This window comes from Apodemus sylvaticus, chromosome 13 (assembly GCF_947179515.1).
Source record: "Apodemus sylvaticus chromosome 13, mApoSyl1.1, whole genome shotgun sequence".
Classification (NCBI taxonomy): domain Eukaryota; kingdom Metazoa; phylum Chordata; class Mammalia; order Rodentia; family Muridae; genus Apodemus; species Apodemus sylvaticus.
The window spans coordinates 79,088,353-79,108,999 of record NC_067484.1 but is presented as its reverse complement, the minus strand read 5'-3'; the positions used below and the strand labels follow the sequence as shown (position 1 = coordinate 79,108,999).

The 20,647-nt window shown below is 39.3% G+C and overlaps 1 long non-coding RNA gene across 1 annotated transcript in view; it reads right to left on the bottom strand.

The window, feature by feature from the left end:
- Positions 1 to 20,647, bottom strand: part of LOC127663787 (uncharacterized) — a 46,392-nt gene that overhangs the window by 20,824 nt on the left and 4,921 nt on the right. The window contains exon 2 of the long non-coding RNA XR_007973017.1: positions 9,451 to 9,554. This is a non-coding gene — a long non-coding RNA (uncharacterized LOC127663787). The remainder of the gene's footprint in view (positions 1 to 9,450; positions 9,555 to 20,647) is intronic.

The following is a 20,647-nucleotide window of genomic DNA, read 5'->3' as shown; positions in this document are numbered from 1 at the left end:
TGTATGGAAGAAGTTTCCTAAGTTAAGGTTTGATTCACCATGCAGAAGAGTCAGCTTAAAGTTTTAGCATGCTTCCTGCCAGACATTGATCAAAATAATGGAATTATTTGGAATACAGAACCCAATTAGGTGCCATATAACCTTCAGGGTCCTCCCTCAATCTTTTGACTTCTCCTGAGTACACTGCCTTTTGCTTGTATTTGCTTGCTAATAAAACTTGTACTTAAACTGAATGTTTATTTATTTCCTTTAAGAGGACAAGAATCAAGGTGGAACTTTCACTTAGCAGAAATTTTTCCATTATGTATGATTCCATAGAGAAGTTAGGTTCAGCTGCCAAAAGCCAAATATCAAAAGGAGACAGCTAAAATGGTTCATCCATCAAAGACTACAGCTCAGAGTTAAAGGAGAGGACTTAGGTTCCCATATACCAGAAAAGTTCATGAATAGCCCTTTTGTGTGGAATGTATCCATAGGAATCGAGACTTTAAAAGTTGTCCAATAAGGATTTTAAAGTTTGTTCCAATGTGACCTGTATGAATTCCCTGTAACTCCACAGTAGGCCTTGAAGTAAACCGTGTACCAGGACCATAAGAAAGAAAAAAGATAAGAAAAGGAGATGGGCTGGGAATGGAAGAGAAGGGAAGGGAAGGAAAGAAAAGGAGAGAGGAGAGGAGAGGAGAGGAGAGGAGAGGAGAGGAGAGGAGAAGAGAGGAGGGGAGGGAAGGGGAGGGGAGAGGAGAGGAGGAGGTGAGGGGAGAGGAGGTGAGGGCAGGGCAGGGGAGGACAGGGAGGGGAGAGGAGGTGAGGGGATGTCATGGGAGGGAGGGGAGAAGAGAGGAGAGGAGAGGAGAGGAGAGGAGAGGAGAGGAGAGGAGAGGGGAGGGGAGGGGAGAGCAAGGGAGAGAAGAGGAGAGGAGAGGGGAGGGGAGAGGAGGGGAAGGGAGGGGAGGGGAGGAAAGGGGAGAAGAGAGGAAGGGAGGGGAAGAGAGGGGAGGGAAGGGGAGGGGAAGAGAGGAGAGGAGAGGAGAGGAGAGGAGAGGAGAGGAGAGGGGAGGGGAGGGGAGAGCAAGGGAGAGAAGAGGAGAGGAGAGGGGAGGGGAGAGGAAGGGAAGGGAGGGGAGGAGAGGAGAGGGGAGGAGAGGGGAAGGGAGGGGAAGAGAGGGGAGGGAAGGGGAGGGGAGGGAAGGGGAGGGGAAGAGAAGAGAGGAGAGGAGAGGAGAGGAGAGGAGAGGAGAGGAGAGGAGAGGAGAGGAGAGGAGAGGAGAGGAGAGGAGAGGAAGAGGGAAGAAAAAGCTGTTAATGCTCCTGTCAAAAGCATTGTAACAAGAGGCCTCCATTCAGTAGCAAACTTCTGTCTTGCCCCAGATGAAGAAGACAGTGAGGCACAGGAGGGAGAAGACAGGAGAAGGAGGAGGAGGTAAATGACAAATCTCCGGCTTCTCTAAGCAAAACATATGTGTACAAAAAATTAAAAAGCATTAAGCCAGTGCCATTTTTTTAAAGAATAAACCTAAGCAGACGCTGAAATGGCAGTGACATTGGTGGCCCGAACGTCCCCCACTGCTTTCTGTTAAGGCGGAAAGAAGGAGAAGAAAAGCTCCACAAGACACTTCAATTTCATTATGTCCCCCGCAGTCGAAAAGCAAGGGTAAGTGGCGTTAGGGTCTTTAAAGAAATCTGAACAGTCGCAACTGCTTCCAGGGTGTTTACTTTGAGCAGGGGAACATGTATTTTTCTCCACATGAAAACAAAAACCGTAAAAGCCATCCTTTGCGAGTCTAAGTACACAGATCTTCGACGAGGAGATGCAGGATGTAGGCCAGCAAGTATCCACTCCTGGGAGGACCGTGTGCCACAAGGAGACCTCACCTGCTACAAAATCACCTGCTTTGTTTCACACCAGCTCCCAGATTGCTCCTAAAAATATCTTAGAATGTGTGTGCCCTCAACTTGAATTCACCTCCTTAAAGTACATTTCTGATTAATCTCTTACAAATTCTTGCTCTGGCTTTATAGTTTTTGTTTATCATATAATGCAGTTTCCACAGGTAGTTTACAAGGCAAGTTGTAAATCCCAGAGACATTAGGTTCTTTGGGTCCCACTGTATTTACTGAGTACCACTATGAGAAGAGGTGGATGCACCACAAGGTCAGACTAAATGAATGGATAAATGAATGAGGACAAATTCTATTAAAAATTATGGCATGAATTAGTTTTTGACTCTAATTTCTTGCCAATTAAGTCTTATGGAGAGCTTTGCGGGTCTCTTTTCTGTGAAAATGTATAATCATCTGGAGAAGTCTCTAGTCCCTTCCATTTTCTAGAGTATTGGGAGTGCTGCTCCAGACTGTAGGAGCTTTTATGGTCCCTAGGGACTAAAACTAGAAGGTATACTAAGCACATTTCAGTATTTATTGCAATTTGTCTACAGAGGCGGTTGTGGACAGAATTCATGAATGTCTTTCGCAGCACTTAATAACATGAGGTTTCACATCTGCATTTATAACAGAAAGTACAATTATCATTCAGTGCATGGGAAATCCTAGATGCCTTGGGATCTGATGGCAGGAGAAGAACGCATGGATGAGGTTGAGATTGTGCATGTATGGTTCCTGAAATGCATTTCATCCTCTCTAATGTGCAAGGGTGGAGGGTGTTCCTGATGAGGCTAGCATGTGCTGTCCCTATCACTCATTGTACAACATTCTCTATTGGTCAAAGTATCCCAAGGTAAACAATCCTGACAATTTGGAGATAACTGTAGGCTTTGAGGTTAGAATAGTAACTTATAGATTGTTAAGCTTATAACAACTGCCTTTCAGGTTTCTAATTATTACTACGGTAGTGGATTACAAAGTGCCTTAATGCATGCTCGAAATCTTCTGTGTTTACACATACAACTGTCTTCATTCATGTACTCACACAGCAGGTGTGCTATCAATTTAAAGAATGTCATTAATGTAAAGTAGAGTTAAAATTTTGAGCTACAACAGTGCATAAAATCATCACCTGTATTTGTGACAAATGCCTTGCAAGTGAGTTATAGTCATTCTGCGGATAAGAAAATCCAAATACTGACAAATGACGTGGATTAGCATCTCTGCCTACCTTCGCCACTTGCTCCTTTTATGCAGACTACGAATATGCATAGACAAAGGTCTGCCTTTCAGTATTATCAGAGTTCTGAAGAGGATGAAGTTATTTTGAAGTACAGCAAAAATATAATACCTTTCTCAGGCATTTCTGAAATCTGTGTGGCCATAGAAATGGAGATGCAAAAGTTCAGAAATAGAAAAGCACAGAGTGTTTTGAGAAAGGAATAAATAAGTCAAGAGTAGAAACTGCACAGGCAGCGAGGTGAAGTAAAGGCAAAATGACTGACATTCAGTCTCCAGGAAATATTTATGAAATGAATACAAAGTTAATGTGAGGCCAGGACAGACAGATGTGAGAGTATGGGCCAGGCATGGGTTTCTCTGGTTGGTATGGGGCAGCCTGGGATGCCTAGAGAACTATGAAATCAAAAGTAGATTTAGAACACCCCAAAAAGGAATTAAAAAAAAAACCTGGATAGAAGATAGAAGTCTTGTTCACAAAAACGGTGATGGTGAGAGCAAAGAACTCAGACAATGACGTATTTCTTTACATGTAGTTATAATCTTATTCATGTATGGAGACCCAGACAGATAAGCAAGCATACTCTGAGGCTGCTTACTGCAGGACCATGCCTGTTCATCCAAAATGCCAATTATATCTTCCCCGCAGGAGAGAGGAATATCACACACCGGCTACTTTTCATTTCCCCATTAATTTTAATTACTAAAATTGAATGTATTATTCTACCTTTAAAATTTCATATCATGAACCCTGCTGAGACTCCTTCCAAAGAGCATTTTAAACAATTCAGTATTTCAAGTCTTTGCTAAAACAAAGGTAGGTAAGACAGAACATTTCTTGCAAATCTGCATTTAATATGCATTGCTGTTATGCTCCCTACCTCATAGAAAAGGTAGCATTTGAAACCCCACATAAATACTTTAGGAGATTTTGTCCTGGAGGAAGACAAGGCTTCTCCAGAAACAGTTGAATGAAAATACTAGCCATCCCTGTCATTTTTGTAACCATCCCCAGATTTTTGACATGTTAGCTTGTTTCTTAACCAATATTTTAGATGGTTCCAATTGTTAGCAGTAGGGAAATACTGAGTATCACCCTTTGCCTGTTTCTGAACACCTTGTCCAGTTGCACAGATTTCTTCAGCACAGACAGGAAATACAAAGCACATGTCCTGGTAGTCACATTGAAGAAGCCTCCATTTGCATATCCTTCATAATTCAATTTAATTTTTTTTTGTCAAGAGTCCTGAATGCCTCATGTTTGCTTTAATCAGAATGTTGACATTTACACTGAAGCCAATTTCTCTTTTTCTCCTCCGTGTTTTGTTTAACCACGACAAGTGACAGCAAACTGGAAAGAACAGACTTTTTAAATTGGCTCCTTGCCCAGAATGCATCATTTCTCCTGAAGCTTTCTCCTTTTCTATGCATTGCAAGAGGAAATGTGAAAACACTCTTCCAACATGAGAGTGAGGTGTTACTGCTTTTAGATAAAGATTTGTGTTGTATTTTAAAACTAGATTGCTGTACAGTTTCCAGCTATTAGCAACAACCTATTACACTACAGCTCTGGGTCCTTGGGGAAATATTTTTATTGTATTTCAGTAATTCACGCCAAATAGAATACTAAATGAGGAAATATCTAATGTCAAAAGCATCGGCATCCTGAAAGCAGCAGGAAGCAAGAAGCCTCGCCCACCAGGTAACTCCAATGTTTTCTCTGATCTTTCCAGGTTATGCACCAAATGGTGGAGTGGAAGTCATATCAGGATAACCAGTATGCAGGTACCTATCATTCAGAAAACAGTCTCCTCACTTCACCAGAACAGTCAATTGGTAGGTTCCACATCTGATCTTCGATATTTCCATGAGACTGAAAGTTTGTATTTGAATTCAAATTTGCATAAATATCAGACTTCATTATTTGAATTAAGAGTTTGAACATGTTTTATCAAACTTGGACAAAACTCTTTGAAGTAAAAGATATGTCTCCTCATGGAGTTTAATTGGCTTCAACAGAAGGAGAGCAACTAGAAAACACAAGTATTGAAATAATAGATTATATACATTGAAATCAGAGATTCATCTGCTAGACATTTCATGAATCACAAGGGCTCCACCCTGCCTTCAGGAAGAAATTCCATCCATAAGCCTTTGTAAATATACCTTCCCCTGTCAATTGCTTGAGAGATCAAAAGAGTGTCTGAGGATTGAGTAACTATTCTAGGCATTCTTACTGCCTAGCTGAGCTGGGATCCAACCCAAGAATCATCAAAAAATGCATTCACGAAGAAATCCAGTTGCCTCAACAGGAATGTTTCAAATTCTGAATCATGATTTATTACCAAGAACTCAACTTAACTGCTTATGATTGTCATTTTGTTCACTGAGAAAGCACAGACCTGAAAATCACATTTTAGAGTTTATTAACTAAGTTTTCTGTGTGCAGGGTTTTAGTCATAGTGGTGTGTGTGTGTGTGTGTGTGTGTGTGTGTGTGTGTGTGTGTTTAAATTTTCTAAAGACACAGCTCTAAACCTCACTGAGAATGAACAAAAAGATAATAATTGCTAAAGACAGTAGATGCTGTTGAGACTGTCCCCACTTGTTTCCTTTTTGTTAAAATAAAGGAGCTGAAACAATGTAAGAACTGAAAGAACTGAAATATACCTTGTGTGCCTACTAGGATCAACATATCAAGGGAAGGAGTTGTCATACTCCTAACAAACATGGTGATTAGAAAATTCCACTCTCGTCACCTACATGCTCCAGACTCAACAGGCTGAGGCAGGCTGGTTGAGGCAAGTTCCTTTAGCTTCTCATATTCCTGGATGTCCTTCACAGTTCTTGACTTTGACTTCACTAAAGACTGTTCCATTGTCTCTACATGTACCTGCTCTTTCTTTCCCACCCCCATCTCTTAGTATATTTGTGTGTGTGTGTATGTGTATATGTGTGTGTGTGTATGTGTGTGTGTGTGTGTGCATGGAATTGGGTGTATGCATGTGTACAACCCTTAGAACAATTCCACCTCGTTTTGTAAGAAAGTTTCTCATTGGATTCATCAAATAAGGTAGAATGGCTGGCTACAAAGCCCAGGAAAACCCTTCTCTCAAGCATCCCAGCTTTGGGATTACAGGTGCACATCACCTATCCAGTGTTTCTTTCTCTAATACAGATTTTGAGGACTGAGAACAGGTCCTCATGCTTTTATGCTAAGCACTTTAGTGAGTGATTTTCTTCACCCTAGCCATATCATGCTTTTTAAAAATAAATATAAAAGTTATTGTAATAAAGTTAACCTATGGTTGCATATTAATTAAACCAAATCTAAATAGACTTTCAAGAAAATTTAATTTCTCTAGTATAAGAGGTCAGAGATAGAGCATAATTTTTGAGGAAAGACATAATTAACCCTTGGAAGAGGTGTTGTTTGATATTTTTCATTACACCAAGGTAATGATAGAAATGGAGAGAAGAAAAATTTGTGTCTCAACAAGAAACAAAATATCTCTCAATATAAAATCCATAACTCAGATCAAAATATTCTTGGAAAGAATATTTTGATGGTTAATTCTCATTGTGAACTTCACTGGATTTAGAATCACCATGGAAACACATCTCTGTTCTGAGTATCCCTTTAAGTATAGTTCTAGAAAGGTTGAATTGAGAAGGAAAAATTGACTTTTGTGTATAGGGGCAGGATGGGACACCATTTCATGAACTGAATAAAATGGAAGAGGGGGTAGTATCTCTTGTTCTTCTTCTATCTGCCCTCAGGTGCCAAGTGATGACTGTTCATGCTCTTGTTCCCATGCCTTCCTCCTCAACCACAAATGGAAACCAAGGCAGACTTCCCTCACTCATTTGCTCTTGTCATGTATAATTTCAGCATCATCACATTTAATGTCATTCAGGTGTGTTATTATTTGTCCCCCTGGAGAATTTTTTTTTGACTTCGACAATACATGTTTAGTGGTTGTCAAGTTTGATGAAGATTTCTTCTTCCTTTTCCTCATTTCTTTCTTGATCTCCTTTACACTTGTACATGTGATGTAGTTAGCTCATAAAATGATTGCCTTCTGTCATGGTTATATATGCTTGGCTCAGCAAGTGGCACTATTAGGAGGTGTGGTCTTGTTGGAGTAGGTTTGTTACTATGGGCATGGACTTATAATACCTCTATCCTAGCTGCTTGGAAGTCAATATCTTCCACTAGAAGCCTTCAGATGAAGATGTAGAACTCTCAGCTTGTCCTGCACCATGACTGCCTAGATGCTGCCATGCTCCCACCTTGATGATAATAGACTGAACCACTGAACCTGTAAGCCAGCTTCAATCAAATGCTGTCCTTATAAGCGTTGCTTTGGTCATGGTGTCTGTTCACAGCAGTAAAACCCTAAGACACTAAGAAAATTTTATTTTCTACCTGTAATTATTTCTTTCAACATCAAAGTGAAGACCTGAATCTTAATTTAAATGTTATTAGTGTTTTCTTTTTACATGGCCACCTAGACCTAGTAATCTGATTTTGTCTTTTAAAATGTTTTCTCTTGGGCTTTGTAGTGATAAAATTTATTTTTGGAAATGTTCTTATTGTTTTGTTTTGTGGGCTTGTTGTTCTTTTGGTTTTTTTTCCTCAAGAAAAATGTTACTCCTTAGCTCAGACTGTGCTTGAATTTAGAACAGCCTTTTGCCTCATTGTCTCAAGAAGAGGTGCTTAAAGTATTAGGAACCACACTCTGCTCAACAACATTTACTTTTGTCATCAGGAACTAACCTAATTTTTTTTTTAATTCCACTTTCTGTTCTATTTTAACATCTATCTTTTCTCTGTAGATTGTAAATTTTTGGAAGCAGAGCTTAGTTTATGGTAAAAAAAGAACTGTTTCTAGTGTAATCCATGGCACTGAGTCCATTTAGATCTGTTGAATGAAAATAATGATAGATGCTTGTATCTTCTGTTTTCTTGGTTTAGTCACTCATTATCCGAAAGCAGAAATGCATTTTGTCTTACTGGTAATAGGTGTTCCTTTTTGCTCCTCTGATAACTTGAAAGTACTAGGAAGCAGATGCAAAGGCCTGAGTGACAGAAACAGAGGACTGAGTGACAGGCTTATGGCTTTGTGGCTGCATCCTGAGGATAATTAACTCTTCTCGACCAGCTGTGACCCCTGCTGGGAGTCAGCTGGTGCCCAACAGGATGAGAGAATCTGTCCCAAATGAAGCTGCTACACATGCATCTCTGCAGTGCGAAGTGATTTTAATGAACGGATTTTAATGAACACAAAAACCAATGCAGGATATGGGGGCCAGGTTGTCCCTCAGAGACTCTTGCAAATGATTGGAGAATTTTAGAAAGCATGTCCTTCCTTCCGGGATTCAGATTGTGAGGAGAGAGTCGTGAACCCATACCCTTCCCCATCTCCTTATATGTTTTCCCATAGATCATAGATTTCTGGTTTTAGGTAACAGAAACTTGGCCTCTTGGTTTTATGGGATTTTTTTCCCCTCACCTTTTAAAATGCAAATACTTTTGGGAAGGGAACAGCTGGTCAGTCATTTTGATCTTAATGTAATGAGTTTATTAGAACCAGCCTGCAGAGGGAATTCTGACACTGTGCAGAAGATCCCACAAACAAGGCTCTCTTTTGAAGCTTGCCAGGGCTGGATAATTTCCCCACAAGAGGATTTCCCAGACGCACTGCTGTATGATGCCTCTCACACTTGCAGATGAGGGGCAGAGTATAGAAACTGAGTAACAGGATCACAGTAGAACCCGTGCCTATGTGTGAGTCAAGCTGCTGTATACACAGGTATACATAGCTCCAAAGTCTGTTGTATTTCACCTTATGAATAGACAAGAAGCACAGTGAATTCTTGCTGTAGTCTCATTTTATTTAACAAAATCCTATGATTTAACTATTAGGATAATAGCTACAATAGAAATTAACCTAGGTAATATTGAATAAAGCACAACAAGAACAAAACTAGCTCATTTCTAGTAGGATGGACATGCAAGAAAGTGACATTTCATTGAGATCCAAGACCATGCCAAACAACAAGAATTTTATACACAGATAGGAGCAGGCAGCAATTCATGAGTTAAGAGGAATATAAAGATCAGAGGAGCAAAACATTGAGGATAGGGCTTCTAGGACTTGTATAATACTTTAAATACATCTTTCCTAAGTCTGAAATACAAATGAATATTAAGCAGAGTATCAGTAGAAAATAATATCCAGATCAAGCCTTAATTACAGAAATTTTCAAATAATTGTACTTATGTGAATGTCTATTCTTATATGATCATTACATTTTTGCATACTTACAATAGTTAATTCTGTATTCAAATCAATCTTGAGGAAAATATTCAGTGTTGTAGCTGAGGTCATGGCTCCAGAAACACAGCAGAATGGAGAACTTTGCTTATTCACTGAAAAGAGAATGGCATTATTTTACTGGGATAAATTTCTTTTGATTAAAAACTTAATTTGATTCTAAACTAAATGCACCTTGTTTCTTGCAAAGTCCTTATTTTTTAATAATTGACCATAAAATGCCCCCTTCATCTGCTTACTCCTCTACTCTCTGAAATAAGTACGCCATGAATGATTTCTGAATCACTATGTAGCTAGTCTTACTCCCAGGTTTCTGATGGAACATTATCACTCAACTGGCTGAGACTCTTGAGTTTTCAGAGACAAAGATGGGATAATATTGTGAAGACTCCTTCCTAATTAGCCTCACCAGCTGATGGATGGCTGCTGAAGATTTCAGCATCTCGTCTCACTTTCCTCAGAGGAAAGAGCAAATTCATGGCAAAAGCCCAAATGTTGTTTGTCTGGTAGAGTTTTCCATCTTAATAAAAGTACTGGGGTTCAAAACATGGCAATCTTTGCAGAGAAAATGACCCCGTTGTTTTATTGTTTGTGTTGATACTTGGAACATAACATAATCTTAAACTCTACATTTTTCACCATCTCTCTGTCTCTACAAATAAGAAGGCTGTTGAGTGGGTTAGAACAGGCAGATTCTTATGGAACTGGGGGTTCTTGAAGGTAGCTTGGGAATGTCAGAATATTGGTTATTAATCTGAGACTTTGTGGTAATTACCAATTATCCTACAATAGAGCCGAGAGATTCTTTATTCAGCAATCACATTCTAAAATAACCAGTAAGGTTCATGTTGGACAGTCACTGCTTTTGTGGATTGCTGACACTTATGCTCTGAATATCATGTGATATAAGAAACAGAAATCAGAGTAGAGTCTCCCCTCCCTCACCTCTGCAAGTCACTATCCTTTCTATTAGGAGTAATGGATTCTGAGTTGGCAGTAACAGCAAGAATTGGAATAATTACTTTAATTAAAACATTCAGCCAATGCCATGTCTTAAAATAGCCAAAGTCTTTCCCTTTTTACAGTAAGACTTTCACACAGTTTATTGATGTAGGGTATATAAAATTAGGTTAAGCAATGCAAAATAGAGACGTGATAGAGAAAAACACAGAAGAAAAAACCCACAAACCTGATAGATCTGGTAAAGTGAAAAGCATCAGCACCCACATGGAATAAACTGTATGGTAGCCCTGTCTGTGCTTATGGGATTGTGATGTTTGACACATGTCCCCTGAAAAAGCCCTGCTCAGATGTCTACTGTCAAGGAGGCTTCTGGGTTGCCTAGATAAGAACTTGACCTCTCTGGAACACCAAGGATAATTGGCCTGAGAATGATCTCAAGACCTTCACCTGATATTGAGACTCCTCAATTCTTATTTTAAAAGTCATGGGTGTTAGATAAAAATGGGAAAATGGGAACTGCTTTAGTTCATGCCTGTAAAATAGTCAAGAATACTTTAATGTCAGAAAATATTATTTTTCAAATGTCCTGCACTAATCTCTAGCCAGCTATCCTGAGAAAAGAAATAACCTATTACATGTTATACCATCTTTGTTTATCTGTTGAAGTCACCCAAATACTGTTATTTAGGAGAGTCATACCCTTACGTTTGTCTTAACATATACAAAATATCACTAGTTTAGAAGACTCAAATTCCCATTCACTTTACTTAAACCAAAATAAAATCCTTACAATGCCTCGGGATGAAGTGGTTGGGTCTGATTCAGAGAGCTGCAGTGCTGCTGAAATGATGGTACTTTGTTATCAGGCATCTGTCTTCTCACACATTACCCTGGGCTGTGACATATTAGCATGACAAGTTTTTTAAGAGAACATGGTCTCTAGTGCAAGGGAAAACCTAGTAAGCTAAGTTATGGAATTTAAGAGAATGAATTTTTCTTTCTCCTGGTAAGGAGGAGAAGAGAAGCATCAATCTACCTACAAACACAGGTACTCAGGCACAAATACCTGGGTAACTATGGAAGGTCTGCCAGTCTCTACTGGACAGTAAAGTGGTGCCATTCTGGTTTCAGACTACAGAGTTGGATTTTGTCATTTGCTAGTTATTCTGACCGCTTTACAAACATTCCACTAGTAGAGCTGAAATGCCGAGTGTAATGGTGTTGCCCATTGTATCCTCAAGAGTAAGAGGCAGGGCCTTAATCACACTAGCAAGTCTCTGGCAGCATCATAGCAGGTGTATTAGTTAGGATTTTATTGCTGTGAAGAGACGCCATAATGAAAGCAACTCTTATAAAGGACAACGTTTCTTTGGGGTTGGCTTATAGTTTCAGAGGTTCAGTCGCCTGTCATCATGGCAGGAAGCTCAGCAGTGTGCAGGCTGACATAATGCTGGAGGAGTCCAGAGTTCTACATGTTGAACAGAAGGTAACCAAGAGAGACTCTATTCTTCAGGCAGCCAGCAGGAAGGTGCCTTTCCTCATTGGTCTGACCTTGAGCATAGGTCTTCAAAGCTCAAGTCAGCAGTGACACACTTCTTCCAACAAGGCCACACCTCCTTATAGTGCCGCTTCCCATGAGCCAAGCATATTCAAACCATAAGAGATTTTCTTTTTATTATTTTGGGAAGGTCAATAAGATCTAGCTGATGACAATCTCCTGGTCTCCAGTTCCAGCTTACCACTTTCTCATTACTGGGAGCATAAGGAACTAAAGTCAATCATCCAAAAATTCTCATCCTAAGGAGGTCCAGAATAAGACCATTAGGGCCCTTAAAGCAGGGAGAGCATCTCTGTGAAAGAACTAATATGTGTATCCATGTTTCTTTGGGATGCCATAGAAAATACAAAAGACTTTTGCTCATACTATGGGCAATAGAATGTCACAGTGCCAAATGTTCAAGTCCAAGAGCAAGGTTCAAATGGCTGTTTCTATAATGACTCTCTTTTTAGTTAGAGAAAGCTCTCTTCATGGATTGGCTCCACTTAGCCATTCTTTTTAAATTGAAAATAGATCCTTCGCTCTCATAATACATCCCAACGAATTTTCCTACCCTCCACTCCTCCTTGTTCTCCCACACACATCTCCCATTTTCCCAAGATCGAATCCACCTCTGTTTCTGCTTCAGAAAAGAGCTGGCTACCAAGAGATGAAAGACACAAATGACAAAACAAGCACAATAAGACAAGGTGAAATCTCTCATGTAGAGGCTAGACAAGGCAAGCCAATAGGAAAACAAGAGTGTCAAAGCAGGCAAAAGAGTCATTGGCACTAATAGGAGTCCCAGAAAAACACCCATAACACACACAGAAGACCTGGTGCAGGCCGTTTTCTTGACTTTTCAATCTCTGTGAGATCCTGTGAGCTTAGTTGATTGGGTGGGCCATGTTCTTCTGGTGTCCTCTCTGTGCCTTATACTTCCTGAATGGCCAGAATCCAGATACTGCGTATCACAACAAAGCAGGTGTGATGGCTTGTATATACTTGGCCCAGGGTGTGTCACTATTAGGAGGTCTGGCCTTCTTAGGGTAGGTGTGTCTATGTGGGTGTGGGTTTTAAGACCCTCATCTTAGTTGCTGGAAGCTATTCTTCTCTTAGCAGCCTTTGGATAGATATAGAACTATCATTTCTTCCTGAACTATGCCTGCCTGGGCACTGCCATGCTCCTACCTTGATGATAATGGACTGAAGCTCTGAACTTGTAAGCCAGTCCCAATTAAATGTTGGTTTTACAAGAGTTGTCTTATCAAAAAAATCTATATTTATAATACATATATCTATACACATGCATATGTATATATGTAGTATATATATATATATATATATATATATATATATATATATATATATATGAAAAGATTCCTAGTGACATTATGTTATACTTATAGACTAGAGCCTTGTACAGTTGTAATTAGGGAGACCTCCTCTGGCAGCAGACAGGAGTAGGTGCAGAGCAAAGAGACCCACAGCAAACATTATGTAGAGAGAATCTAAACTGGAGTTCTCCTTTAGTCTCTCTCCCCTGGGAGATCTGCGACTACCTCAGAAGAGGTGAAAGAAAGGCTTTAGGAGCTATATGGCCCCTCTTAAGTGAAAATAAAGAGAAAAAGAAGCTTCTCTGGTATTTCTTCTTTTTTTCATTAAAGTATATATTTACTTTACATCGCAATCTAATCATAGCTTTCCCTCTCTCCTCTCCTTACAGTCATTCCCTCTCTCCTCCACTTTCCCTATCTCTACCTCCCTTTCTCCTTAGACAAGGGGGAGCCTCTCATAGTCCATGTACCCATGTTGGCGCATCTAGTTGCAGTAGGACTAGGGTTATCTTCTCTTATTGAGGCTAGATAAACAGCCCATTTAGGGGAAAGTTATCAATTGGAAAAAAACCACACACAAACACACACACATACACACACACACACACACACAGAGAGAGAGAGAGAGAGAGTCTGAGATGGCACCTACTATAGTTGTTAGGGATCCAGCATGATAAGCAAGCTGCACATCTGTTACATTTGCGTGGGGAGTGCTAGGTCCATCCTCTGCATGGTATTTAATTGGTAGTTCAGTATCTGTGAGCCCCTATGGGCCCAGGTTAATTGATTCTATGGGATTTCTTGTTGTGTCCTTAACCTGTCTGGCTCCTTCAAGCCTTCCCTCCCTTTCTTCCACAAGATTTCTTAAGCTCCACCTAATGTTTGCCTGTGGATCTCTGAATCGAGTTCCATAAGCTACTGGGTGAAGCCTCTCAGAGGACAGTTATCCTAGCTTCCTCTCTGCAAGTATAGCATAATATCATTAATACTGTCAGTGGTTGATTCTCTCCCTTGGGGTTCTTCTCAAGTTGGGACAGTTATTGGTTGGCCATTCCCTCAATTTCTGTTCCCTCGTTATCCATTTATAAATTATAGGCAAGAGAATTTTGGGTCAAATATTTTGTGAGTGGCATGGTGACATCATTCCTCTATTACAAGTCTTGAGTAGCTCTATAGGAAGTGGCCATTTCAGGTTCCATATCCCCAGTTGCTAGGAGTCTTAGCTGCAGTCATCCTCATACATCCTGGGAGTTTCCCTTGTCCTAGCTTTCTAGCTTGTACCTCCTCTTAATTTCTCTCCAAGCTCCCACTCCTCCCTCTCCCCATTTCATCTCTCCTATTCTCATCCTCAATCCTCCCTCACACAATTCCCCTCCCTTCATTCACCCCCAATTTCTAATCTATTCCCCCTTCTCAGTACTATACAAGGAACTTACCTTGGGACTTCCTAGTTATTTAGATTCTGTCTGTGGATCATACCTTGGTTTTCCTGATCCTTATGGCTAACATCCACTTAAGTGAGTACATATCATATGTATCTTTGTGGGTTACCTCACTCAGGATGATATATTCTAGTTCCATCCATTTGTCTGCAAATTTTATGATATCTTTGTTTTTAATCATTGAGTAATATAGCAGTGCATAAATGTACTATATTTTCTTTATTCGTTCTTCAGTTGAAGTATATTTTGGTTGTTTCTAGTTTCTGGATGTTACAAATAAGGCTGCTCTGAACATAATTGAGCAATGGTCCTTGTGGTGTGATGGTATATCTTTTGTGTATGTGCTCAGGAATGGTATAGCTGGGTCTTGATGTAGAACTAGTTCGATTTTCTGAAAAACTGCCAAGTTAATTTCCAGAGTAATTGTACAAGTTTGCAGTCCCACCAGCAATGGAGGAGTGTTCTCCTTGTTCTACATTCTTACTAGCATGAACAGTCATTTGAGTTTTTTATTTCAGCCATTTTGATAGGTGTAAGATAGAATCTGAGTCATTTTGATTTGCATTTCTCTGATGACTAAAGATGTTGAACATTTCTTTAAGTGCTTCTTTGCCATTAGTAATTCTTCTGTTGAGAATTCTGTTAGCTCTATACCACCCCCCCTTTTTAACTTTCCCTGTGATCAGTAATCACTTTTTTTTTAAATTTATTGATATATTTATTTATATTTCAAATGATTTCCCCTTTTCTGGACCCCCACTCCCTGAAAGTCCCATCAGCCCCCTTCCCTCCCCCTGTTTTCCCACCTAACCCTTCCCACTTCCCTGTTCTGGTTTTGCCCTATACTGCTTCACTGAGTCTTTCCAGAACAAGGGGCCACTCCTCCATTCTTCTTGTACCTCATTTGATGTGTGGATTATGTTTTGGGTATTCCAGTTTTCTAGGTTAATATCCACTTATTAGTGAGTGCATACCATGATTCATCTTTTGAGTCTGGGTTACCTCACTTAGTATGATGTTCTCCAGCTCCATCCATTTGCCTAAGAATTTCATGAATTAATTGTTTCTAATGGCTGAATAGTACTCCATTGTGTATATATACCACATTTTTTGCATCCACTCTTCTGTTGAGGGATATCTGGGTTAGATCTTCAAGTCTATACCCCCTTTTAAAAATTGGGTTATTTGGTTTGTTGGTGTCTAATTTATTGAATTCTGCATATATTTTGTGTATCAGCCCCCTCTTTTTAAAGCATACAAATCTTGTTTCAGTATCATCTAATCTCAGTTACCTTTTTAAATAGCCTGTCTTCACATACAGCCAAATACTGTTGTGTCTGTCTATATTTTCTATGAATGAAATAAGTCTCTATTTTGAATCTTTGAAAATGAGTTAAACATCTATTTAATATAAACCATCATTTTCCTCAATGTCAGGTGATACTTTCTCCATTCCTTTCTTTTGCCTTCTCTCTCTTCTTTACTCCTTCTTTCCAAGCCTCCTTTGTTCCTTCTTTCCTCTGTTTCCTTTCCTTCCTTCCTTCCTTCCTTCCTTATTTCCTTCCTTCCTTCCTTATTTCCTTCCTTCCTTCCTTCCTTCCTTCCTTCCATCCTTCCTTCCTTCCTTCCTTCCTCTTTACTTATTTTATAATATGTTAACATTCTTTTAAATATTACTTGTCAATACATATTGTCTGATGATCTTCTATGTGTCATTTTTTAACATTTCATCTGTTATACATACAATTCACCCATTTCCTGTGATTGTGAATGAAAAGTGATCTTATTTTTGGAACTGAATCTTTAGCATTAACTTGGAAATTTAGGAAACCATAAGATAACTTAACTGTAAAAGAGGTATTGTAGTAGATATGTGAAACACAAGTGATTAATTAGATAATCTAGAAAAGAGATTATCTATCATTATCAGCACACATGAATGAAGCATAATTATCACAGAGATGGTTTGTATTTCATGATCATATTTGTCATGACAGATTAATTCTGCCATCAGTATGGGTGTGGTTCTGACAGGTGTGGGGTCTTCCTTCTGTTATCTTTCTTTTTTAATTATATATTTTTATTTTCTATATTCTTTGTTTACATTCCAAATAATTTCCCCTTTCCCAGTCTCTCCCTCCCCATATGTCCCATAAACATTCTTCTCTATACCCATTCTCCAATCACCTCTCTCCTTTTTCTCTGTCCTGGTACTCCTCTCCAATGCTCGATCAAGCCTTTCCAGGATCAGGGCCCTCTCCTTACTTCTTCCTGGGAGTCATTTCTTATGCTAATTCTGTTATCTTTCCTTTCCTGTTTTCTTCAGAGGACAGGACAATGGCTACTATTTATCAAGTTCCTCTTCTCCATCTATTCTTATGAACACATATTTGCTATTGATGATGGCTTTACTGAGATACCTTACTGCTAACATTTTCTGTCTCCTTTCTAAATGATGTCATGTAGAAGTTGAAGAAGGAGTGTTTTCAAGAGTGTGTAGAGCTTTTTTCAGAGAGATTGTGTAGAAGGAATAGTCTTAACTGTAAAGTTAGTTGTGCAATTATCAACCCTTATCAAACTTCTATCCTTGTTCTGACTGCATGGAAATAAACTTGGTGGCCAGATCTGGAGCAGCCATATACAATTATGTATTGAAGCTTTAGGGTGATGGCATGCATACGAAGAAACAATATAGAGTCTAGATATATAATGGGTCATGGTGTTTCCATGCCCTTGCTTAGTGGCTCCATCCTCATCCATATTATCTGAAAGAACAATGACACCTGGAGTCTGTCTCTTGGGTTTTCAGTAGTTTCAAATAGAAACCAACAAGATAACTCAGTACTAGTTGAGCAGCAGGTGGGTTTGATTCATCCTTGGAAGAACCTCTGTGTATGACCTCATTGATCTTCCAATGGAGACTTTAGTCAAATAAGGAAATAATGGACACTGGCAGACTTCATAGCCTATGGTTACTCAGATAAGATGCTGTAGCCCAGAGTCAAAAATGGGTTATGAGTTTTGCTAACTATGAACTTTTAAAAAGATCTACACATTGTTTTTCTTCATTTCACTAGGACCGTTATTTATAGCAACAAATAACACACATACACACACACACACACACACACACACACACACACATACATTGTCCTTGGAATATATTCAAGAAAAAAATCACCAATCATTTCATCAGATCATTGTCCCTAAATATTCTTTGTCAATGTGAGACTTAAGTCATTCATAAGTTTTAAAATGTGCTACATCATATAATGCTATATTTGTACTTGTGTTACTTGTCTGTGGATAGTTATACTTTGTGGCTGTTATTCAAACAAATAACAATTCTCATTCCTCTTGCTGACAAACATTCAAGTTGTTTCTAATTACGTTAAATTAATAAAAATTCAGTGGTACAAAAAGAGACATTTTTCCTGCAATGTGTCATCTAAAAATATACATGAATTTTTACCTAATGATTTTATAAAAATTAAAATAAACATCATGTATAATTAGCCATCAAAAGTGGCTAAAATTCACAGACATTTCTTAAAATTGACACATGAAATACTGAGTTCTGTTACACAGGATCTCATTTCCACCAGCCATATAATACCCTCTTGGATGAGAGGGAAAAATGAAGACCAAATAGTTCAAATTTTAAAGAGTTTGAGAGCAAGGAACCGTCTGGATCTCTCAGCTTCAAGTTCTTCAGCGCAAGAATTCTAACTCAAGTTAGTGTGCTGATGGCCAAGAGTACCCATACTCCCTGTTTTCTTAATAATTCAATGTTATATCATTACGTTCAGGAAATGCTACACTTAAAATTAAAATGGTACCCTAAAGGACTCAACGCAGTACCAGCCAAGCAAACAAATACCATCACTAACCTGACCAAGGAGGCATTCAAGAAGCTCCACTGAGACACTGGTCCTGTGATTGCTCCCCAGTTAGATTCCCTCTGGAGGTGGCAGCCACTTTCATCCAAGACTGTTTAATCAAATATGGTTTCTCTGGAAATCAGATCCTATCTAAAATCTACTACTTGGCTAAATATATCCCCCATGCTATTTTTTAAATTTATTTATTTTTATTGAATATTATCTTCGTTTACATTGCCAATGGTAAAAACTTTCCCGATATCCCCCCTCCCCTAAAGCCCCCAACCCTTCCCCTTACTCCTTCCCCCTGACTCCACATACATGCGTCTCCACCCAAAACACTCCCTCCTCCCCTCCCTCAGTTTCCCTTTGTTCAGGTCTCTGTTGAGTCTTTACCTGACCAAGGACCATTCCTCCCACTGATGCCCAACAAGGTCTTCCTCTGCAACATTCTTGGCTGGAACCAGGTATGCCCCTTGGTTGATGGTTTAGTCCCTGGGAGTCTTGGGGCATCTGGGTGGCTGAAATCATTGTTCTTCCCATGGGGCTGTAAACCCCTTCAGCTACTCCGGACCACCCTTCAGCTACTCCGGACCACCCTCCAGCTCCTCCATTGACGACCCCATGCCAAGTCCAATAGTTGGTTGTTAGCATCTGCCTCTGTGTTTGTAAGGCTCTGGCAGGGCCCCTCCAGAGACAACCATGGCATACTCCTTTTGGTATGTACTTCTTGTTGTGTCAGGGTTTGTTGACTGTTTATAGAATGAATCACCAGGTGGCAGTCTCTGGGTGGCCTTTACTTCAGTCTCTGTTCCACACATTGTCTCCCTTACTGCTCCTGTAACTTTTTTGTTCCCTTTCTTAGAGGAATGGAAGCACCCTCACTTAAGTCCTCCTTTTTCTTGAGCTTGGCGAATTGTAAGTTGTTTAGTTTGAGCTTTTGGGTTAACATCCACTTATTAGTGAGTGCATACCATGTGTGTTCTTTTGTGATTGGGTTGCCTCACTCAGGATGACACTTTCCCATACTACTTTTAGTAGTGAAATATCCCTTAAATACTCAATTTCCAGAATACTTGGTCACCCACTGTTAGTGCTGTTTGGGAGGTTTTGGAATGTTCAGGGGGAAGTGAGTTTCAGAGGGTAGGCCATTAAGTCTATAGTGAAACCCTACATTATGCTCTGTTCTCAGCCTTCTTCCTTGCCTACTAATACATGTTTGATGATATATGAGGATTCTAATGGGCATGTGCTATTGAAGAATTACAAGAACTTATGAGACTTCCTCCTAGGAGCCTGCAACAAAAGAAAAAGTCATTATTTTTACTGAAATTGAAAGAGAAGGGAAAAATATATTCTTGTAATTCCAAATCCATTTCTATTTTATATTTAAAATAAATAAATAAATAAATAAATAAATAAATAAATAAATAAATAAATAAATGTGCACATATTAGCGGAGTGAATATTCTTCTATAAGGACCCAAAGATTTAATTTGCAAATGTAGCCATCTTTTGCACTGCAGTGAACTTACTGGAGTGACCTTTTTGTTTGTGTCCATTATATTTTCATAGTTAATTTGTTCATGGCTGGATTTTCACAAAGACATTAAGACACTGGTATGTTGAGAGAGATTTGGTAAACTCTGGATGTTCTCTTGTTGGTCTAAAGTGAAAAGGAACTTAAAGTAAAAAATGGGCAGGATTTAAACCTGGTATTTAGTTTCCTAAATGATTGAGTTTGTGTCTCAAATGTAGAATTTAAGGTCAAACTGACCCTTTCTGTGGTTCTGCCCCTCTTCTTTAAAGTGGGGTACAAAGATGATCCTGTCCTGTTACAGATAAACAAGATGTCATGTGAGGCATGTAGAAACTACTAATGGGATATGCAAGGCAATAGCCTCTCAGTAGTTGCTAGCAATTAGATTTTTATTGATAGTTCATAAACCATCCAGTAAACTGAGTTCTAAGACTACCATTGAAAATAAAGAAATGTGGTTCCTTTGTTATTCTTGTTGTTGATGGGCA